Source organism: Pelophylax lessonae (assembly GCF_965119305.1).
Source record: "Pelophylax lessonae genome assembly, chromosome: 1".
NCBI lineage: Eukaryota > Metazoa > Chordata > Amphibia > Anura > Ranidae > Pelophylax > Pelophylax lessonae.
This window is the reverse complement of record NC_138768.1, coordinates 868,876,142-868,901,606: the sequence shown is the minus strand read 5'-3', so window position 1 is coordinate 868,901,606 and position 25,465 is coordinate 868,876,142.

Below are 25,465 nucleotides of genomic sequence, written 5' to 3'. Positions count from 1 at the left end.
CCCCACAGTAGTATATTCTGCCCCCTTCACATCACCCCCCACAGTAGTATACTTTGCCCCCTTCACATCACCCCCACAGTAGTGTCCTCTGCCCCCCTTCACATCACCCCCCACAGTAGTGTCCTCTGCCCCCTTCACATCATCCCCCACAGTAGTGTCCTCTGCCCCTTCACATCATCCCCCACAGTAGTGTCCTCTGCCCCCCTTCACATCACCCCCCCCCCCCACAGTAATATCCTCTGCCCCTTCACATCATCCCCCCACAGTAGTGTCCTCTGCCCTCCTTCACATCACCCCCCACAGTAGTATCCACTGCCCCCCTTCACATCACCCCCACAGTAGTGTCCTCTGCCCCTTCACATCATCCCCCACAGTAGTGTCCTCTGCCCCCCTTCACATCACCCCCCCCCCCCCCACAGTAATATCCTCTGCCCCTTCACATCACCCCCACAGTAGTATACTCTGCCCACTTCACATCACCCCCCGCAGTAATATCCTCTGCCCCCCTTCACATCACCCCCCACAGTAGTATTCTCTGCCCCCTTCGCATCATCCCCCACAGTAGTATCCACTGCCCCCCTTCACATCACCCCCACAGTAGTGTCCTCTGCCCCCTTCACATCACCCCCACAGTAGTGTACTCTGCCCCCTTCACATCATCCCCCACAGTAGTATCCTCTGCCCCCCTTCACATCACTCCCCACAGTAGTGTCCTCTGCCCTTTTTCAGATTACACTCCACATTTGTATCCACTTCCCCCTTTACATCACTCCCACAGTAGTATCCTCTGCCCCCTTTAAATCACCCCCACGGTAGTATCCACTGCCCTCCTTTACATCACCCCCCACCAGGGGCAGCCCATCCATTGGGGGCGCAGGGGCGCCGCCCCCATATCCATTCGTCCGGCTCCCTAATCTACATGCAGGGTGCCGGACGCATAGATTCCAATGGGAATTTTTTTTTTTGAAGCACGTGATTAGAGCCAGAGGCTCTAATAGGCTTCAAAAAAGGGTGGGCTCAGGGCTCAGAGCACTGCGCCCAGAGCCCACCCAGTGGTGTGACAATAGCCAATGAATATTCCGTATTGTCACACTGACTCTCCTCCCAGCCAATCAAGAAGAGGGTTGTGAGACTCCTTTCCCAGTTGGCCAAAAGGAGAAGGGATCTTACTGGTCAGTGGCCAGGAAGAGGCAGAAGACACACGGCGGCCGGAGGAGGACAGCAGTTCAGCCACCCAGCACTCCCCAACTCCTGACAGGAGGAAGGAGGAGGTAAGGAGGCAGAGGGGAGAGGAATGTGTCGACTGACTGACCGACCCAAGCAGGGGGGGGGGGGGGGTGCGCATTGGTTTGATGCCCCCCCCCCCGAATTTCCAAGCACCTGCCGCCACTGCCCCCACAGTAGTATCCTCTGCACCTCTTCACGTCACCCCTCACAGTAGTATCCTCTGCTCCCCTTCACATCACCCCCTCCAGTAGTATCCTCTGCCCGATTCAGCAAAAATACTCCCCCCCCCCCCAAAAAAAAATAACCTCATGCCCCCCAAGCATAAATACCCCTTTCTCCCAGTGCAAATCCAACCCCCTGCTGCAATACCCCCTCCTGGCTCAAATCTTTGCCCCCTCAGCCCGAATTCTCAATCTTCCCATTTTCCCCAGCACAAATTGCCCCTCCCCCCCAAAAAAAAACTCCCCCCTCCTAAAAAAAATCCTTTACCCCTTGGCTCTGAGCACAACTCTCCCCCCCCCACTCCATATCTCTCCCTCCTAGCACAAATACCCCCAATCATTGCTACTAGAATAACCCCCCCCCCAGCAAGAAATTCTAATCTTAGCACAAATCACCCCCCTACTATATTATCTTTTCCAGCAGAAACCCCCTAAATCTCCCCTCCTAGCACACATCCTCTTCACCCATCTCCTTTCCCAACACAAATCGCCCCAAAGCACCACTCCTGGCGCACCTCCCCAAATTTCCCCTTCTAGAACAATTCTTACCCCCCTAAATTCCCCTTACACAAATCCCCCCTCCAATCTCCACATGCTGCCATGCTGCCCCCCCACCTCATACCACAGTGCACAGGGCAGGCGTCCCTCCTGCCCACCCCTTGTCCCGGCCCTGCGCACAGGGCATCCTGTAATTGCCCCTCTGTCCAACCGCACTGATTCCCTCTGCTGTTTGAGCCCCCCCTCTATCAGCGGCCCTGCCGGCTCCTCCCACCAGCCATGATCTGTCAGCATTGCATAGACAAGCACAGAGGCCCAAATCCCCCCCCCCCCCCACACACACACACACACACACACTCCAAATCTCTCCCTCCTAGCACAAATACCCCTCAATCATCCCTAGTAGAATAATCCCCCCACCCCAGAAAAAATTCTAATCTTAGCACAAATCACCCCCCCCTTACTCTATTCACCCATCTATCTTCACCCATCTCCTCTCCCAACACAAATCGCCCCAAAGCACTACTCCTGGCAAACCTCCCCAAATTTCCCCTTCTTTTCAAATTCTTACCCCCTATCACCCCCCCTAAATTCCCCCTCCCAGTACAAATCCCCCCTCCAATCTCCGCGTGGTGCCCCCCCACCTCACCTGATACCACAGTGCCCAGGGCAGCCACCCCTCCTGTCCACCCCTTGTCCCGGCCCTGTGCACAGGGCATCCTGTAATTGCCCCTCTGTCCAACCGCACTGATTGCCCCTGCTGTTTGGGCCCCCCTGTGTGCCTGGGCCCCCTACAGAAGGACTGGTGGTCCCCTATCAGTGGCCCTGCCCACTCCTCCCACCAGCCAGGATCTGTCAGCATTGCATAGACAAGCACAGAGCCCCAGTGGTGTCATAAAATAAGCCATGTAATGAAAATGATTCAGAGAAAATATAGAATTTATCAGCCAAAAAAAAAAGGCTTTGTGAAATGTCATGTGCCTTAAAAGTCCTTCCTTCACCCGAAGTTGATAATTGTCTGCGGAGAACGCTCATCAATTCATGAATCAATGCATGAGTTTTGCCGGGAGTTTTTCCCGCTCCTCCCGGTCCGGCTGCATCGGCGAAAGGCACTTTGCAGATAAATCTCCCGTTAACCATCTCTCTGACACATCTATCTTGTGCGGCCTGGCTCCCCGCTCCATTTCCGAGGTGCGTTCCTCCCTCATATTTCCTGCCAGCGCGGTCAATATCTCTGACATTTCTCGCCGAGACCCAATCGATTGTCCGTCGCTCGGCGCAGATTGGTTATTTTTATATTCCAGCACCGGGCTAGCGAAAAATAACTTCATTCATCAAATCTCTGAATGAGAAACATCTGGGACTCCGGCGGCCGGCCGTCTTTAGACTCGGCGTACATGGCGGCCTGGGGATTGCTAATGGATTGGCTGCTGGGCACGGCCCGCAATGGAGGTTCTCACTGCGATCGCAGACAAGGAAAGCCAAGACAAAGACACAGCTCTCCACGGTACAAGGAGGAATCATCAATACAGGGAAATTGTTACATTGTATATAAATAGAACATAGTGCAACTTACCAGACTATAGATGTGATGACTGCATTCGTTTTCTTTTTTTAGTTTAGTTTTTTTGTCATTTTCACCTGGGTATTCTACTAGTAACACTTTCTGTCTTTGGGTGACAACAATCACTATACTGTCACTATGGAAGAGCGGCGTTGTCACTCTTAGGGTGACAATGCTGCTCCCTCTTGATTTGGACTACACAACACCTCTGCCTCTCCTCATCTCTAAGGATCAGATGAACCGAGCAGTGTTTGGTAACATATATAGTAACATAGTTACATAGTTTGTGAGGTTGAAAAAAGACATCAGTCCATCCAGTTCAACCTATGATGTGTGTGTGTTTGCTGTTAACCGTACATTGTATACCCCTGTATGTTGTACATTGTATACCCCTGTATGTTGTACATTGTATACCCCTGTATGTTGTACATTGTATACCCCTGTATGTTGTACATTGTATACCCCTGTATGTTGTACATTGTATACCCCCTGTATGTTGTACATTGTATACCCCTGTATGTTGTACATTGTATACCTCTGTATGTTGTACATTGTATACCCCTGTATGTTGTACATTGTATACCCCTGTATGTTGTACATTGTATACCCCTGTATGTTGTACATTGTATACCCCTGTATGTTGTACATTGTATACCCCCTGTATGTTGTACATTGTATACCCCTGTATGTTGTACATTGTATACCTCTGTATGTTGTACATTGTATACCCCTGTATGTTGTACATTGTATACCCCTGTATGTTGTACATTGTATACCCCCTGTATGTTGTACATTGTATACCCCTGTATGTTGTACATTGTATACCCCTGTATGTTGTACATTGTATACCCCTGTATGTTGTACATTGTATACCCCTGTATGTTGTACATTGTATACCCCTGTATGTTGTACATTGTATACCCCCTGTATGTTGTACATTGTATACCCCTGTATGTTGTACATTGTATACCCCTGTATATTGTACATTGTATACCCCTGTATGTTGTACATTGTATACCCCTGTATGTTGTACATTGTATACCCCTGTATGTTGTACATTGTATACCCCTGTATGTTGTACATTGTATACCTCTGTATGCTGTACATTGTATACCCCTGTATGTTGTACATTGTATACCCCTGTATGTTGTACATTGTATACCTCTGTATGCTGTACATTGTATACCCCTGTATGTTGTGGTATTTAAGGTGCCCATCTAATAGTTTTTGAAAAGGGGTGTATATGACCAGTGTTCAAATGTGCCACATCCCTAAAACAGTACAAAAAAGAGGGGTTCCCCTAAATGGGACTTTTTAGGCACAGAAGGATATAATGACATAATGTCCAATAATGATTTTAACAATGATAATAATTTTATTAAATGTATATAAACAAAAAAAGTTAAAAACATATACAAGCTATACCAGATGACACCAATTACAACCAATAACTAGAACTTTAACCCGACATGTTTCGAAGCTAATGACTTTCTCTTCTTCTTCAGGGGAAGCTCAAGTAAGTGTTCTATTAACAGAAAAATATATATGAATAAATATTATATATTGGAATACAAAAAACATATTCAAAGATGCTTTATTGGTAACACTTACAAGGTTGATAGTGTCTGGACTTAAATGGCTTGTATAGAGGATTAAAACCAAGGAAGCTGGGTTTTGATCTGACTGGCGGTATGGACTGCTGATGTATGTATGCAGTTTAAGATGGTATAGCAGGGTAGGTTAAACTTGGGACTCCCACTGTGGGCATCTGAAGTCCATCAAGAGTAGGACGCCAAAGAAGGTGCCAAAACTTGAACCCCTCTGCTTATGGTGTTTAGATCACACAACTGTCGAAAAAAAGTCACATAAAGGAATACTAAGTATGGGATTATGAAAAATATATAGTAAATGATTTAGCAAGGGGTAAGTAAACATAGAGAGTACTCAGACTCTAGCTATTTGTGAAGAATAGTTGAAAAAATAAAAAATGACTTTTAAGAGTATGTGGCTGCACCGACCGATCCTCTCCAGCGAGCAGACAGCAAGCACTGTGCTGTCCGAACGCTGGGAGGAAGTCTATAAAGGGCCACAGTGATTAGAGGAAGAGGCAACAGCTGGCGTCCAGGAATGGGCTTCCTGGATCGCCAGGGCCGGGCCCGCCCCCATCCGACGTGTACGCCGCATAGCGGCATGACGCGGAGTGGGCGGGGCCGGCGCTTGCGTTCCACCGGCACGGCATCCGAAAACCGGAAGTTCAGAAGAACATCCGGTCTTCGGTTGGTGCGCACAAACCCGAGGGAAGTGCAGCATCAATAGGAGACATCGCACTAGAGCGATGTGTCTCCACCGTGCCGGGATGTCCACAGAGGGAGACCCTGGAACCGACCTGCATAATAAAAAAAGGATCTGAAAACAACAACAAGGATGTTCAAATAAAGGAATCTATGCATGGAAAACATTATATCGGCTGGTGTAATTAAGCCTTTCAATGTGTATATATAAAAAGTGGATATATAAAATACCGCTAGAAATCAAGACCACAGACCAGGGTGCTGTAACTATCTGCTGTATATATATTCACAAATGAGACACAAATAACACAACAATATAAATACATTGCAGACATAAAAGGTGAACATTGACATCGTGGGAAAAATGACAAACATTAGGTACAAGGTGACAAAAATGATGGCATCAATGGAAAAGGACAAAGAGTGCTGGAATTTGTTACATGTTGCATCCTAATATATGGTGCAGCATAATGCATATATATAGGCACAATCCTCTATATTTTTTCTTTTTCTATTCCTCCTGACTCAAAGCCTTCCAGGAATGGCTTGAAGGATAACATGCCATTTAACCCTGGTGGCTCAGTGGCCTTGAGGGAATAGATCCACCTCAACTCAAGTTGGAGGAGACTTTTGTTCCAGTCTCCTCCTCTTGGGCTGGGGTGGATCCGATCAAGGATTAAGAACTTAATTTTGGGGAATCTCCCCCCATGGACTCTGCCTACATGGCGTCCAAGTGGGAGATCTGGGTCGGGCTTCCTCATGCTGAGGATGTGACGGTAAGCCCGTCGCCAGAACTCTAACTTTGTTTTGCCAACATAAAAACATTGGCAATCACATACCAGTAAGTAAACTACCCCCACCGTACGACAGTTGGCGAAATATCTAGCTTTGAAGGTAAAACCGTTAGGCAAAACGGGATTCTTCTGTGTCATCATGTAGCTGCAATAATTGCAGCTGCCACACATAAAGGTCCCTTTATATTTACAACAAACAGTGGAGGACTCATTCATAAACTCGCTTCGGACCAACCTATCTTTGAGCTCAGGGGCCCTTTTGAAAGTGAATTTGGGAGTATCTGAAAGATATTGACCCAGAATCGGATCGGATGACAGAAGGTGCCAATGTTTGGTCACAATCTAATCTCAGTCTAATTTTGGAATGTTGATGCATATATGGAGTTATGATTCTGGGTTCGTCACTGTTGCTGTCTATATTAGGGACCTTCTTGGGGGCTAATAAAGCTTTCCTATCACTAAGAAGAGCACGCTTGTAAGCATGTTTGAGTGATTTTTTTGGAGTAGCCTCTCCTTAATAATCTATCCCGCAGTCCATCGGCTGCAGATTGAAATGAGGATAAATCAGAGCAGTTGCGCCTTAGTCGTAGGTATTGACTCACTGGGATGGAACGAAGGAGGGGTTCCGGATGGAAACTGGAACCATGGAGGATCGTGTTCCCCGCAGTGGGCTTTCGAAAAAGTCCACTGTGTAGGGTACCTCCTTCCTCTCTCGTGATAGCTACGTCAAGAAAGGTGACACAGTTGGGGTCTGCGTTCATAGTGAACGATAAATTGAAATCGTTTTTATTCATTCTAGTGAGGCAAGCTTGAAGGGATTCCATGGGACCGTCCCAGATCAAAAACACATCATCTATATATCTGACCCATAGATTGATGTGGTCAGTATATATAGATAGTGCTTCATCCTTCAAAAAGAACTCCTCCCACTCCCCCAGGTACAGGTTAGCGTAGGATGGCGCACAACAAGTGCCCATCGCTACTCCCTGTACCTGGAGGTAGTGGGAGCCATCGAAGGTGAAGACATTGTGAGTTAAGATGTATTGGAGAAGATCCAAAATGAAAGCGCTATATGGGCCTTCCTGTCCATGACGAGATAAAATGTGCCTTACAGCCGCGACACCCTTGTGGTGGGGTATCGAGCTGTAAAGAGCCTCTACGTCAATAGTGACTAATAGTGCTGTGGGAGAGATCCACAGGTTTTCAATTCTATTTAAGAAATGGATCGTATCTTTAATATATGACGGTAGGTCTTGGACAAATGGCTGGAGAAAGGCATCTATTAATTTGCTCGCATTTTCAGAAATGGATCCCCTGCCAGGGTTAAATGGCATGTTATCCTTCAAGCCATTCCTGGAAGGCTTTGAGTCAGGAGGAATAGAAAAAGAAAAAATATAGAGGATTGTGCCTATATATATATGCATTATGCTGCACCATATATTAGGATGCAACATGTAACAAATTCCAGCACTCTTTGTCCTTTTCCATTGATGCAGTGGTGTATTTAGGTTTTGTGCTGCCCTAGGCCTGACTAAACTTGTGCACCCCCTAATTTAAATATGACCCACCCCTTTCTGTAAAGGGCACACTTCTTCCTGTTTATGACTCACCCTGTTATCCATAAACCACAGACCCCAACCACAGTCTATCAGTGCCCATCAGCATAGCTTCATCAGTTCCCATAAGTTCAGCCTCATCAGTGCAGCCTTATCAGTGTCGCCTCTTTACTGCCCATCAGTGCAGCATATCAGTGTGGCCTCATCAGTGGTCACCAGTGCAGCCCCATCAGTGCCCATTAGTACAGCCTTATGTCATGGGATTAGTAAGATTACTCTTTTAAGATATTTGGACTTGTGTTTGCTGCCACTGATTGTAATTATAGCATTATTTCACTTATTTGTAAAATAAATAGGAAGACCATAGTCATTATACAAATAATGAAATTTTTTTTCTGCTGCCCCCCTGCAAAGTGCCGCCCTAGGCCTGGGCCTTGTTGGCCTAGGCCAGGATACAGCACTGCATTGATGCCATCATTTTTGTCACCTTGTACCTAATGTTTGTCATTTTTCCCACGATGTCAATGTTCACCTTTTATGTCTGCAATGTATTTATATTGTTGTGTTATTTGTGTCTCATTTGTGAATATATATACAGCAGATAGTTACAGCACCCTGGTCTGTGGTCTTGATCTCTAGCGGTATTTTATATATCCACTTTTTATATATACACATTAAAAGGCTTAATTACACCAGCCGATATAATGTTTTCCATGCATAGATTCCTTTATTTGAACATCCTTGTTGTTGTTTTCAGATCCTTTTTTTATTATGCAGGTCGGTTCCAGGGTCTCCCTCTGTGGACATCCCGGCACGGTGGAGACACATCGCTCTAGTGCGATGTCTCCTATTGATGCTGCACTTCCCTCGGGTTTGTGCGCACCAACCGAAGACCGGCTGTTCTTCTGAACTTCCGGTTTTCGGATGCCGTGCCGGTGGAACGCAAGCGCCGGCCCCGCCCACTCCGCGTCATGCCGCTATGTGGCGTACACATCGGATGGGGGCGGGCCCGGCCCTGGCGATCCAGGAAGCCCATTCCTGGACGCCAGCTGTTGCCTCTTCCCCTAATCACTGTGGCCCTTTATAGACTTCCTCCCAGCGTTCGGACAGCACAGTGCTTGCTGTCTGCTCGCTGGAGAGGATCGGTCGGTGCAGCCACATACTCTTAAAGGTAAAAGTCATTTTTTATTTTTTCAACCATTCTTCACAAATAGCTAGAGTCTGAGTACTCTCTATGTTTACTTACCCCTTGCTAAATCATTTACTATATATTTTTCATAATCCCATACTTAGTATTCCTTTATGTGACTTTTTTCGACAGTTGTGTGATCTAAACACCATAAGCAGAGGGGTTCAAGTTTTGGCACCTTCTTTGGCGTCCTACTCTTGATGGACTTCAGATGCCCACAGTGGGAGTCCCAAGTTTAACCTACCCTGCTATACCATCTTAAACTGCATACATACATCAGCAGTCCATACCGCCAGTCAGATCAAAACCCAGCTTCCTTGGTTTTAATCCTCTATACAAGCCATTTAAGTCCAGACACTATCAACCTTGTAAGTGTTACCAATAAAGCATCTTTGAATATGTTTTTTGTATTCCAATATATAATATTTATTCATATATATTTTTCTGTTAATAGAACACTTACTTGAGCTTCCCCTGAAGAAGAAGAGAAAGTCATTAGCTTTGAAACATGTCGGGTTAAAGTTCTAGTTATTCGTTGTAATTGGTGTCATCTGGTATAGCTTGTATATGTTTTTAACTTTTTTTGTTTATATACATTTAATAAAATTATTATCATTGTTAAAATCATTATTGGACATTATGTCATTATATCCTTCTGTGCCTAAAAAGTCCCATTTAGGGGAACCCCTCTTTTTTGTATCTAATAGTTTTTTGAAACTATCGATGCTCCCTGCTGATACCACTGCTTGTGGAAGAGAATTCCACATCCTTACTGCTCTCACAGTGAAGAACCCCTTACATATTTTAAGGTTAAACTGTTTTTCCTCTAGTTTTAGTGAGTGGCCATGTGTCTTATTGTATTCCCTTTCTCTGAATAGTTTGTTCCTTATGCTAGGGTCTCCAGTACAGTATTTGTACATTGATATCATATCCCCCCTCAATCGTCTCTTCTCCAGAGAGAATAAGTTCAGTGCTTGTAGTCTTTCCTCATAGCTGATGTCCTCCATTCCCCTAATTATTTTTGTTGCCCTTCTCTGGACTCTCTCCAGTTCCAGCACATCCTTCCTGAGGACCGGTGCCCAGAACTGGACAGCATACTCCAGATGTGGCCGGACCAGAGTCTTGTAGAGAGGGAGAATAATCTCTTTATTTCTGGAGTGAATCCCCTTTTTTATACATCCCAGTATTCTGTTGGCTTTGCTTGCAGCGGCTTGGCATTGCATGCCACTGCCAAGCCTGTTATCTACCAGTACCCCCAGGTCCTTTTCCATCCTAGACTCACCCAGAGGTTCCCCCCCTAGTGAGTAGCTTTCTTTTTGGTTTCTGGCACCCAGGTGCATTACTTTACATTTTTCAACATTAAACCTCATCTGCCATGTAGTTGCCCACCCCATTATTTTGTTCAGGTCCACTTGTAAGGTTTCCACATCCTGCATAGAAGATATTGGCATGCTTAGTTTGGTATCATCTGCAAATACTGAGATTGTACTAGATATTCCCTCCTCTAGATCATTTATGAGTAAATTAAACAGGATTGGTCCCAGGACAGAACCTTGGGGGACCCCACTTTCCACACCCGCCCAATCTGAGTACTCCCCATTAATCACCACCCACTGGACTCTCCCCTGGAGCCAGTTCTCTATCCAAGTACTCACCTTATGGTCCAAACCTACCTTCCTTAGTTTGTACAGTAAGCGTTTGTGGGGAACGGTGTCAAATGCCTTTGCAAAGTCCAGATACACCACATCCCCAGGCTTTCCTCTATCTAGGTGGCAGCTCACTTCATCGTAGAAGGTTAATAGATTAGTCTGGCAAGAACGATTTTTCATGAATCCATGCTGATTACTACTAATAATACCGTTCTCATTACTAAAGTCTTGTATGTGGTCTCTTAACATCCCCTCCAAAATCTTGCAGACTACAGATGTTAGGCTGACCGGCCTATAGTTACCCGGGATATATCTTGGCCCTTTTTTAAATATTGGTACCACGTTGGCTTTTTTCCAATCAGCTGGCACCATACCCGTCTGTAAACTATCCTTAAAGATCAAGAATAATGGTTTGGCTATCACCTGGCTTAGCTCCTTAAGAACCCTCGGGTGCAAGCCATCCGCTCCCAGTGATTTCTTTATGTTAAGTTTCTCTAGTTTAGTTCTAAGTCTATCTTCTGTTAGCCATGGCGGTACTTCCTGAGGTGTATTATCTAAGTCTTTAGATGAACAGCTGCATTTGTTCCCTTTTTTTTTTTTCAGTTTATATTTTGTTATTTTTCAGGCCCCTTTTCAAACTTGTGCGACCTGAAAATCATGCAACGTTGCCGAAATTTTTTGCCAGACTTTGACTGGACTTGAAGCAACGTCTGTGACTGTAATCTTGAGGTCTATGGACCTCAAGCAAGGGCAGACTGGCAACTTTCGGCCCAGGGGGCAAGTAGAAACCAGAGGCCCATGGTGCAGTGACTCGGCCCCCCTGCCACTCTTTTAATCCTTCTCCTGACCCGCATTCCAAGCTGAAGCCCTGCTCCAAATACTCTCTACTTACCAGCTGAATCTGGATTTCTGATCTGCCCAGCAGGAGGCGGTTGAAGGGAGCTGGGACAGCTTGGTTGGGGTGGCCAGGGCAGAAGAGTCTCCAGTGAGGCATGGAACCGGCCTCTGCTCAGACACAGTTTACACCATCCATGCTGGGGAGGGAGGCCTGTGCTCGGTCCTTGTCTTCATCCCGCACTCAGTAGGTCAGCGTTGGGGACTTTTTACTTCTCTTCACCAGGAATTCTTTAGGGATGTCGGTGCAGCCTTTTTACAGGGCATCAGAGCAGCCCAAGGGGCAATTCCCCCCCTGCCCCTTCGACCAGTCCTCCCCTGACCTCAAGTCGGACCAAAGTAGTGCAGGGACTACTTTGAAGGGGCTGCGACTTTAAGTCGAACAGATATGAACGGTACTCATTGGAAATCATGGGGCATGACTCGTCATGCGACTTTGCAGTCCCAAGTCGTGGACAAGTCGCACAAGTGCGAAAGGGGCCTTCCCTGGTAATTTTGCCAGTAACCCACTTCCTATCTTTGGGTGACAATGCTCACTGTACTGTCACTATGGAGGAGCAGCGTTGTCACTCTAGGACAGGAAATATGTTAGGATACAGAACTCTGTGACATACTGTACTGTAATTGTGAAGAGCAGCGCTGTCACCCTAAGCTGATCCCTTTTGATTTGTACTAAAGAACTCCTCTTCCTCTCCTCATCTCTAAGGATGAGCCCAACCAAGCAACGTTGAGTTCCTTAGATGTTTCCCACAAACATAGCACTGGAACCCTACTGATGTCTTTGGGAACTGTTCTGTCCAACTTACAGTATATGTATTTTTTCTGTATTGTATTGGACTGCATTGGGTTATTTTTGTTCTTCAGTGAGCTGACTGCTAGTGGTAGTTTTGGGTCACTAAAACTTTGTTTACTTCTGAGATTTGGTTTCTCTCTTTGTCGTCCCCTCCCGTTTAGTGCTAGTAAGGTTAGTCCTAGCTAGACCCTCCCTATTTCTTTCATGTTACCTCAAATAGTTTTGATACTGCAAAGTGACAGGGTTTAAGCATGATTAAGCCCCTTGGGAGGGGCGAAATGCGTTAGTGTATGTGGCCTGGACAGAGTCTAGGCTGAGGTTGTTTCTACTCTTCACATGAGGGTTTTGTGTAATGTGCGCCTCCTGGGACCTCTTTTCCTTTTCTAGGTCTTAAAGCGATAGTATCCCGCTTTTTTACACTTTTACCTACAGGTAAGCCTATAATAAGGCTTACCTGTAGGTACAATTAATATCTCCTAAACCGGCACCTGCGCGGGAGTGACGTCATCGCGGCTCCGGCCAATCACAGCGCCGGAGCCGCCGAACCCGGAAGAGACGGCGAGGGATCATGGCAGTGCCCGCAGCAATGCCTGGGGGTCCGTGTCGGGGCTTCGTTCCAAGGTAAGTAATACATAATGAGCTAGTATGCGATGCATACTAGCTCATTATGCCTTTGTCTTGCAGGTTTTTTTTTTTTTTTTTTGCAGTTTTGGGTTTACAACCGCTTTAAAGTGGTTGTAAAGGTAATTTATTTTTATAGATAACAAACATGTCTGTACTTACCTGCTCTGTGCAACCATCAGTCCCATGTCATGCCAACAGTAAAGCATCCCATTCATGTGTGGGGTTGCTTCTCAGCCAAGGGAGTGGGCGCACTCACAATTTTGCATAATAACACAACCATGAATAAAGAATAGTCCAAAAACATCCTCCGAGAACAACTTCTCCCAACCATCCAAGAACAATTTGGAGAGGAACAACGCCTTTTCCAGCATGATGGATCACCTTACCATATGGCAAAAGTGATAACTATGTGGCTTGGGCAACAAAACATTGAAATTTTGGGTCCGTGGCCAGGAAACTCCCCAGACCTTAACCACTTTACCACTGGAGGATTTTGCTGTCTTACGTCTGGGCCACTTTTTACGATTCGGCGCTGTGCGACTTTAACGGACAATTGCGCGGTCGTGCGACACTGTACCCAAACAAAATTTACGTCCTTTTTTTCCCACAAACAGAGCTTTCTTATGGTGGTATTTGATCACCTGTGCGATTTTTACTTTTTGCGCTATAAACAAAAAAAGAGCGTTTATTTTGAAAAAATAACAATATTTTTAACATTTTTTTATATGAAATTCCCCCCAAAAAAATGTAAAAATCAAATTTTTTTAAAATTTTTGGCCAATTTGTTTTCTGCTACCTATGTTTGGTAAAAAAAAAAATCACAATAAGTGTATTTTGATTGGTTTGCGCAAAAGTTATTGCGTTTACTAACTAAGGGAAAGATTTCTGTCATTTTTGGTGATTTTTTTTTTTAACGAGTAATGGCGGCGATCTGCGATTTTTGTTGCGGGACTGCGACATTGCGGTGGACAGATCGGACCCTTGACTGACATTTTTGACACTTTTGGGGGTACCAGTGATATTACTGCAGTAATCAGTGGTATATATATGCACTGTTACTGTAAAAATGACACTGGCAGGGAAGGGGTTAATTTTTTTGGAGAGGGAGGGGTTAATGCATGCCTGGTGCTTACTGACGTGTGTGGGGGGAGGTGACTTAGTGAGTCAGGGACAGATCGGATGTTCAGCTATGCTGAACCCTGCGATCTGTCACTCCCTGTCACTTAGGAGATCCGCCAGCTTTGTTTACACAGGCGGGCGGATCTCCAAACTAGATTCCCCAACGATCGGGGAAGAGCAGCGGCGATCGCCGCCGCTCCTCCCCTGGCCCGACTCCTGCTGTGACTGAGGCAAGCGCCGCCTACAGGGGGAGGAGTCTAGCATCGTAGTACTACATCGCTAGACGATAACGAGCCACATTGCTGCAGTAGCAGCAATGTGAGCAGACGTTAAGTGGTTAATACCATTGAGTATTTGAGGCGCGTGAACAAAAAACCCACGAATTCTGACAAGCTCCAAGCATTGATTATGCAAAAATGAGCCGCCATCAGTCAGGATGTGGTCCAAAAGTTGATGGACACCATGCCAGGCAGAATTGCAGAGGTCTTGAAAAAGAAGGATCAACACTGCAAATATTGACTCTTTGCATAAATGTAACGTAATTGTCAACAAAAGCCTTTGACACTGATGAAATGCTTGTAATCATACTTCAGTATTCCATAGTAACATCTGATCAGAGATGTATAGTAACTAAGTAGAACTACTTCACTACTGTACTTAAGTACGGAAAGGCGGTATCTGTACTTTCCTAGAGTAGAATTTTTTTCTCCTACTTCCACTTTTACTTCACTACATTTTTTCGATGATTTCAATACTTCTACTCCGATATTTTTTTTTTGTGCTGCATAGTTACTCGTTACAATTATAAAAATTACCACTGCCAGAACAGTAGATGGCAGGTTTCATGAAGTTCAAAAAAATGTGTATAATGTCATGTGTAAATCAGCGCATACGAAAATAAATGCTACTGAATGTATAAATAAAATGGTCTACATATCTGCTGTTAAGGGGAAAGAGAACCTCCCCCAACCAAGGAGAGTCACAAGCCTACATAGACCTTTTTTCTGGTAAGAGGCTGATTTTGCTTTTTTCCCTGGAAGTTGAGAGCACAGTTTTGCAGTTTTGTTTCACTGGAAGAGTCTATTTGGATATTATTTTGCACTTCCCTTCATCCGCCGGGTAAGGGGGAAATCCACAAGGTGGTGGGAGGAGTCTGCACCTATTATTTGGAATAACACCTGTTTGATTCCTGCACCTTTGAAAATATATTCATCTTGTTTTGTCACATATATATGGTATTATGGCATTATATATATATGGACTTTTTTCATACACTCTTCCTTTATTTCATTATTGGAATATATTGTTGTATATCACATTGGTTTATAATTATAAATGATTATGCGCACCAATAAGCTGTGGAGAAAAAAAAAAGTCAGGGAAGAGAAGGAGGGAAGCTTTAAAGGGGAAAGGGAGGGACATACTTTATCTGTTTTTGTTTACAAAAAGTTACAGCCAAAGGAATTGTGATTGTCCTTGAGTCCCGGTTCACACTGAGGCGACCTGTGAGGCGACCTGGTCGCCTCACAGGTCGCCGTAGGTCGCCTCCCATAGAGAAGCTGCGGACCCGTTCTAATAGGAGCGACACAAGTCGCTCCGACTTAGAAAAAGGGTCCGGAGCTTCTTTGGGGCGACCAGGAGGCGACCGCCATAGACTTCAATGTTATGAAGTCCGTGGCGGCCGCTCCGAGGTCGCGGCACGCTGCTCGCACCGCGACCTCGGAGATCGCGGTGCGAAGTAGCGTCGCCCCTATGTGAACGGGGCTTTAGGTTAATCATTTGAAATAATAAAAAACAATATGATGTTCAAACTTTTGACTTCTTTCTTTAACCACTTAAGCCCCGGAAGATTTTACCCCCATTCCGACCAGGGGGTATTTTGCGATTCGGCACTGCGTGACTTTAACGGACAATTGCGCGGTCGTGCGACGCTGTACCTAAATGAATTTGGCGTCCTTTTTTTCCCACAAACAGAGCTTTCTTTTCATGGTATTTGATCACCTGTGCGATTTTTTGATCACACGCTATAAACAAAAAAAGAGCGTCAATTTTGCAAAAATAGCAATATTTTTCACATTTTTTTATATGAAATTCCCCAAAAAAAAAATTTAAAAATCAAAATTTTTTTACTTTTTCGGCCAATTTGTTTTATGCTACCTATGTTTGGTAAAAAAAATCGCAAAAAGCGTATTTTGATTGGTTTGCGCAAAAGTTATCGCGTTTACTAACAAAGGGAAAGATTTCTGTCATTTTTTTTTTTAACGTGTAATGGCGGCGATCTGTGATTTTTTTTGCGGTACTGCGACATTGCGGCGGACAGATCGGACCCTTGACTGACATTTTTGACACTTTTGGGGTTACCAGTGACATTTCTACAGTAATCAGTGCTATATATATGCACTGTTACTGTAAAAATACACTGGTAGTGAAGGGGTTAACTTTATTTGGGAGGGAGGGGCTGTGTGTATCCCTAGGGGCGTGCTTTCTACTGTGATTGGCTGGGGCTTGAGCTGTATGGACACTGATCAACGGATCTACATACTAGATCCGAGTGATCAGTATCCTAACAGCAAGGAGAATGACAGGTGGCTTGTTTACACAAGCTGCCTGACATTCTCCCTCTCCCCCGCCGATCGCCGAGTGACCGGCGGACATCGGGTCCGCCGGTCACACGCGCGGGGGGGTCCGTGACCACGCGGGAGCGGGAGCGCGCCTCCGGGGGCGCGCGCTCGCTCCCTAGACCCTCACAAGCTAGTGACGTAGCCCTACGTCACTTTGCCTGTGAGGGGCTGACTGCCGACGTAGATCGGCGTTAGGCAGTCGGCAAGTGGTTAATAACTACATAACACAGTACTTGTACTTTTACTTTCAGTACTTGAGTAGCAAAATTTAAAAAAAAAACTACTTGCAATACTTAAGTACAAAAAATGTTGAATACTTTAGTACTTCTACTCAAGTCACTTTTTGATTGAGCACTTCCACTTCTACTCAAGTATGGGTTTCAAGTACTTTATACAAGTGTGCATCTGACAAATAGATCTAAAAACACTGAAGCAGCAGACTTTGTGTCACATCACTTCCTCAAACTCAACCTATCCAAAACCGAGCTCATGATATTTCCTCCCCCACGTTCCTCTTCCACTCATTTCTCTGTCAAAATCAATTGCTCAACTATCAACCCATCCCCCCAATACCAAGGTCCTAGGTGTAATCCTGGACTCTGAACTCTCCTTTCAGATGCATATCCAGTCACTGTCCAAAGCTTGCCGCCTCAACCTCCGCAACATCTCCAAGAGATGCCACAAAGCTTCTAATCCGCTCCCTGGTCATCTCTTGCCTTGATTACTGCAACTCGCTCCTCATTGGCTTACCTTTAAATAGGCAAATCCCTCCTTCAGTCCATCATGAACGCTGCTGCCAGTCTCATCCACCTTACAAACCGCTCGGCGTCTGCTACCCCTCTTTGCCAATCCCTTCATTGTCTGATACTCAACCAACGAATTTAATTCAAGATACTAACAACAACTTACAAAGCCATCCACGACTTGACCCACAGCTACATCACTAACCTGGTCTCAAAATAACCAAATCGTTCTATTAATTTCTCCCAGGACCTCCTGCTCTCTAGCTCACTTGTCACCTCTTCCCGTGCTCACCTCCAGGACTTCTCCTGAGCCTCTCCCATCCTCTGGAACTCTCTACCCCGAACTGTCAAACTGTCTCCTACTTTGTCCACTTTAGAACGATCCTCGAAAACACATATTTTCAGAGAAGCCTATCTGGCCCCCACCTAAAAAAGTACATTTATTTTCATCAGCCCACCCCCCACAGTTATTACCTTTTGTATCTCTTGACCCTCCCTCTTAGATTGTAAGCTCTAACGAGCAGGGTCCTCTGGTTCCTACTGTATTAACCCCTTTAGGACTGGGAATTTTTCTGACACTTGTTGTTTACAAGTTAAAATCATTTTTTTTTGCTAGAAAATTACTTAGAACCTCCAAACATTATATTTATATATATATATATATATATATATATATATATATATATATATATATATATATATATATTTATATATATATATATATATATATATATATATATATATATATTTTTTTAGCAGATAAATAATAAGTATTGCTGCGCCAAGTGGATTAATCAAAATGATAAATATGCATATAAAGATCATAATATGAAAGCAACCCAATGCTTATATAAATAAAAACATTCAACAATCCAAGTGTTAGGCTGCATTCACATGTCAGCGTATGATCGCAGGCAGAACCGCCGCGGTTCCGCCCGCGATTCGGAGATTTATTGCAAATCGCGGGACGCCTAGCGTTGCCCGTTGATTTGCAATAGCCCCCCAAACGCCCGAGCGATGTTGCCGCGATTTACGCCCGCCGAATCGCGGCAACATCGCGCAAACAAAATCGCGGGACGCAATACGCTCCAAAGAAGCTCTTGTACTTTTTTGTAGCGTATTGCGTCCCGCGATTTTGTTTGCGCGATGTTGCCGCGATTCGGCGGGCGTAAATCGCGGCAACATCGCTCGGCGTTTGGGGGGCTATTGCAAATCAACGGGCAACGCTAGGCGTCCCGCGATTTGCAATAAATCTCCGAATCGCGGGCGGAACCGCGGCGGTTCTGCCCGCGATCATACGCTGACATGTGAATGCAGCCTTAAAGATCAGATGATAAATAAAAGTCCCAATGGTGCAAAACTTTTATATAATAAACACCAAAATCAAATAAAGAGCTATATCTTCATCTGTGACCTAAACAGTGTAAAAAGTGCTCCACGCTTCACTCAGGTGCTCCCGGTGATTGGTGCAGGATTAGTAGCTCACCTTAGGGATAGACTCATAGGAGTCATGCACGCTTTAGGATGTTATGGATACACAGCCTGGTCACCCCTCTCCTTCTGCTCCAGCTGACACTCCAAGTACGCCAGGAACTCAGTATGAAATAAATGGAAGAAGGGATCTAGTGCTCTCTGTTGCTAATGCTTTATTCAATCCAATAAAAAGAAATCCACTTACATATTTCTGCACTTAAGCAATGCGGGCTTACAGCGTCAGACAGTGAACGATCTCTGAACCTCCAAGGACCAACGTGCTGTGAGTAGGCTCCTCCCCCATACGCGTTACGTCAGAGACTTCGTTAGCTTATAAGCGTATTTTTTTTTTTTTTCAGAATTGTCGCTCTTTTTTTGTTTATAGCGCAAAAAATAAAAATCACACAGGTGATCAAATACCACCAAAAGAAAAGTCTGTTTGTGGGAAAAAAAACACATCAATTTATTATAAAATATAAAAATATTATTAAATATATTTATTTTGATTTTTTTTAAATTTGTGGGGGAAAAAAAGGACTTCAATTGTATTTAAGTAGAGTGTGGCTTGACCGCGCAATTGTCCGTTAAAGTAACGCAGTGCCGTATCGCAAAAAAAAAAATAACCTGGTCATTAAAGTGGAGTTCAACCCAAAAGTGGAACTTCTGCTTATTTGCTTTCTCCCCCCCTCCGGTGACTCATTTGGCACCTTTTAGGGGGGGAGGGGAGGGGGGAACGGGTACTTGTTTTTGACAAGTACCTTCCCCACTTCCCTGGAGACAGCGCCACAACACCGTCCATCGGAAGTTCTGTCCGCCTTCCTCTTCCCCTGCCGCCGAGCCAATGAGAATGCACAGTGCACTTCAGGTATGTGCAGTAGGGAACCGGCTGTGAATGCTGAAAGCCTTCGTTCCCGGTTTCCATTAGAAAGAATGGCGGTGGCAGCTCCAAAATCGGCTGGAGTGCCGACATTGTGGGCTCCCTGGACAGGTAAGTGTCTATGTTATAAAAGTCAACAGCTGCAGTATTTTTAGCTGCTGACTTTTATTTTTATTTTTTCTCCAGGCGGAACTACTCTTTAACCACTTCTGGACCGGAAGGATTTACCCCCTTAATGACCAGGCCATATTTTGAAATTCGGCACTGTGTTAATTTAACTGACAATTGCACGATCGTGCGACGCTGTACCCAAATAAAATTGATGTCCTTTATTTCCCATAAACAGAGTTTTCTTTTGGTGGTATTGGATCACCTGTGCGATTTTTATTTTTTGCGCTATAAACATAAAAATAGCGACAATTCTGAAAAAATAACAATATTTTTTCACTTTCTGCTATTTAACATTCCCAAAAAAAAAAAAATTAAAAATCTAATTTTTTTAACATTTTAGGCCAATTTGTTTTCTGCTACATATTTTTGGTAAAAAAAAAAAAAAATGCAATAAGCGTGTTTCGATTGGTTTGCGCAAAAGTTATTGCGTCTACTAGCTATGGGAAAGATTTATGTCATTTTTATTGTTGTTTTTTTTTTTTTACTAGTAATGGCGGCGATCTGTGATCTTTAGCGGGACTGCGACATTGTGGCGGACAGTTCCGATCCCTAACTGACATTTTGACACTTTTGGGGGGACCAGTGACATTACTACAGTAATCAGTGCTAAAAATATGCACTGTTACTGTAATAATGACAGGGAAGGGGTTAACCTAGGGGTGATCAAGGGGATAAATGTGTCCCTAGGGGAGTGATTCTAACTGTGGGGGTTGGGCTTGTGAAATGATCATAGAGACCTGCGATCTTATATATAGAAGGATCTGTGAATCCTCTCTATGATCATTCCAAGGAGAAGAACGGTCAGCTGTGTTTACAACAGCCGCCCGTCCTTCTCTCTCAGCTGGAAGCGATCGCGGGTGTAAGGCAGCAATCGGAGCCATCTGCCCCGTGCATCGGAGTCCCTGCTGCCGAGTGGGGGTGGGGGTGTGAGCGCGCCACCGGCGCTGCAAGCTTGCTCCCTAGCTGTAGACACGCGACCGAATATACCTATGGCGGTTCGCGCAGGAGGGCCAACCTGCCGCAGTATTTCTGCGACGGGCGGTCCGGAAGCGGTTAAGGGGGTAAATCCTTCCGGTCCAGAAGTGGTTAAATGAAAATTGGACGTTGTGTTCACGTACGATAACAAATTTGTAGCCTTCACATTCAGCTTTTGTCGTCCGAAAATTCGTAATCGGCTTGTTGAAAGCACTGTGCTAACGATCCAAAAATGGGCAGATCGTTCGTCGGACGAAATACTTCTGATTCTCTTATTGTGTGTATCGGGCTTTTAGCATTTGCTGAGAAGGCAAACTGAGAACACCAACTGATAAAACAAACAGCCAGAGGTAGAATGTATAAATTGCTACATAAGAGGTAGAATGTATAAATTGCTACATAAGAGGTAGAATGTATAAATTGCTACATAAGAGGTAGAATGTATAAATTGCTACATAAGAGGTAGAATGTATAAATTGCTACATAAGAGGTAGAATGTATAAATTGCTACATAACGAAGAAAAAAAACAAATATGAGACAGCTGCCAGATTTCAGGATAAGTATTGCAACAGTTTAATATAAGCCCTAGAGTTTCCCTATAGAGATAATTATCCGGAGTGTCTGTATTTCAGCAAAGTGTCTTTTCGCTGTATTTCGGATGTCTTTTTTTTTGCGCACAGTTTAGGTTTGTTGGTAATCAGTATTTGCACAAGTCACATTCCCACTTCCATTTCTTCAATCACCGGGCGCCTCCATTTCATGCCTGGCGGACTTATTTCCCACAAGCCCCGCTTATCACATTTGCATTTAGAAACGGTGAATAGCGCGTGCAGTAGAAAACGACAACCGCCCGCGGCCAGACACGGGAAGAGACGAACGCAACCTTTTAACTTCTGCTAAACGATCTTACCCAATGCGGGAAGAGTTTGTGTAATGAAATGGTGCAATATAGAGGTCAGTGCCCCCCCCCCCCCCTCAAGGCTGCGTCCCACCACAATGCCGAATAAAAATATCTGATTAAATAAGGAATCATCAACAACCTGCAATCTATCACTGGGGTTCTGAACTTCTGTATTTAGCAGAGATGTATAGTAACTAAGTAGAACTACTTCACTACTGTACTTAAGTACGGAAAGGCGGTATCTGTACTTTCCTAGAGAAGAATTTTTTTCTCCTACTTCCACTTTTACTTCACTACATTTTTTCAATGATTTCAATACTTCTACTCCGATATTTTTTTTGTTTTTGCTGCATAGTTACTCGTTACAATTATAAAAATTACCACTGCCAGAACAGTAGATGGCAGGTTTCATGAAGCTCAAAACATGTGTATTATCAGCGCATACGAAAATAAAAGATACTGTATGTATAAATAAAAGCTGCATTTGAAATAATAAAAAACAATATGATGTTCAAACTTTTGACTTCTTTCTTTAATAACTACATAACACAGTACTTGTACTTTTACTTTCAGTACTTGAGTAGCAAAATTTTTAAAAAAACTACTTGCGATACTTAAGTACAAAAAATGTTGAATACTTTAGTACTTCTACTCAAGTCACTTTTTGATCGAGCACTTGTACTTTTACTCAAGTATGGGTTTCGAGTACTTTATACAACTCTGGTATTTAGAAACAGTGGCAGATTAATAAATAGGCAGAGTAGGCATCAGCCTATTGGCCCCCGTGACAACGGATCAAAATAAATAAAAAAATGGGTACACTTGCGCTCTTCTATGTTGTGCTATTGAGTGCTATAAGGCTACAAAGCTAAAAACTTACAAAGCGGATCGCTCACCCCTATACATACTCTCTAAATGTGTATCAATGTGCAAAATTATATTAACCAATTAAGGACCAGTCCTTATTCTGAATATCATTCTAAAATCAGTTTTTTTTGCTAGCAATTTATTAGAACCGTTCAAACATTATATATATATATATATATATATATATATATATATATATACATACATATACACACACACACACACACACACATATATATATATATTTATATATCTTCTCCCGAGCACTTGAACCGCAGCTGGGAAGATGAGCCAGCCGCTCCATCTCCTTTACCTTTATGCAACTGCTGGACAGATGCATTCCTTTATCTAATATCGTCCCGTGCAGAAACTGGATCGTCAAGGTCAGTCAACACTTGCTGCATCCGCCATAAGACCTCCACATCCAAAGCTGCGGGTGGAGATGGGCACAGCACACTGTTTCTCTTCCCCATTGCCAACACTTCAGCCAGGATTTCAGAGCTGTCAGCTGGTATTTCCTGATAGTCCCAGGCAAAGGGAGCCCAGACCTGGTGCTTAGCAGAGTCTAGCATCGGTCTATAGGCGATCTCCAGCTCCCATTCCTGATTTGCTAGAAACTCCAAATTTTGCAATGCCCGGTGCACTTCCAAGACATTCAGCATCTTTTCTCTGTATTCCAAGATTTCCTCCAAATGCCACTCAAAATCGCTCCCAAAGTCGGGATCCTCGGACAGCCTCTCTAATAACAGCCCCAGGCCGCCGTAGCAAAAGCCTTCCGTCGGGCTGTTGTATGCTGTCCATGTGCATACTTGGGTTACATACCAGCGGAGGGCTCTATAGCTCTCATCCAACCGCATCTCCGCCTGGACCAGCCTGCTTAACTCAGCTTTCTATTCCTTGTGCGGTTGTCTCCCCAAAAACACCATTTGCACTTGGTACTGTGACCAGTACCTTTCCTGGAAGGAGGGGAGAATATTCCCTGGTGTCGCTGCTCACGGCTGGGGCTAGTGCTCCTTTCCAGAGTTCTCAGTGGATTGAATCATACGCATCCTAGCAGGACCTGCTCTCAGCGGATTGAATCATACGCATCCTAGCAGGACCTGCTCTCAGCGGATTGAATCATACGCATCCTAGCAGGACCTGCTCTGACACTGGTCCCCTGTGCTGTATCCGCATCTCTTGCAACCTCATTCCCAATTCCTCTTCCATGGTGGCTGGTTTCTGTACGTCTCCTCTCCTGCTATCTGGACCTTGGATCCCAGTGGAGGTTTGGATGTTCCAGACTGCAGGAAACATCTCACCACTACCCCTAATGTGACGGAACCGGGACCTACACTGTGTTTGTGGGCTTCCGTCAATATACTGCTTCCTTCAGTCTGAACATAGATATCAGATATTACAGCCACCCTACATATAAAGCTAGCTGACAACTTAGCTTGTATAGAAGTCTTGGAACATTTATTGAACATACTCACACCAAATATATATATCTCATCAGGTCAGGTAAGCCTGATTACATTATCATATGCAGATGAAATTGTATACAGAAACATAATTAACCTGAACTAATTGCCTAGCCATCTGGACAGAAACAATATGCGAATGGGAATGCAGACCCAGACAATGTTATCATTAACATGTTAATTAACTCAGCACTGCAACAAGGCTGAAACATAATACATTACACATCATCCTAAGTATAAACACAGAACCCACAGTAGACAATAGGTGAGTAAATCAGCATAATCAACAATGTGTGGAAGACAGGTGGTTGAGCTGATGTTATTAGCATCTGCTATGAGTCTGACTGTCTTGGGTAGTCATGGACTTGAATACAAAGTAACATTACTCCAAGGGCCCCACATATAGTGTCTGTCTTTCACTCCCAGTGACCGTGAATACCGTCACATATCTTCCCCCCCCCCCCAAAGGTAGACTAACCAGGTACCATACTTCCAATCGGTCTGTGCCTGAGTTAGTCGGATAACAAGTCTCAAGGGGTCAATCCATCCTGGCAGCCTCCTCGACAAAGTTCCACATAGATTACATAGTTGAATAATTAATTATTATAATAATTACATGCTAATTATTGACGAAAAACATGGATTTTATCGGCACAAGGTAAGATAAAACATATATATAAAACATATATATTATATTGTTTTGCATTTAAAAATAAGCACATCGCCTGACGGCAACGACATGCCAAAAATATGTAATCAATAATACATGTGATCTATAGACAAGCAAGTAGAGGCTAATGAAATAATTGAATAGTTATCTGAGGTGTGTTTCACATCGAAGTGATCCATTGAAGAAGACGGGTAGGTATAGATGTCCTTCGCAGGGATCTGTCGGTGCGGTAATCACAGATACACATATAAGTTCATTGAGCTAGAACACTCAACATGTTTTGC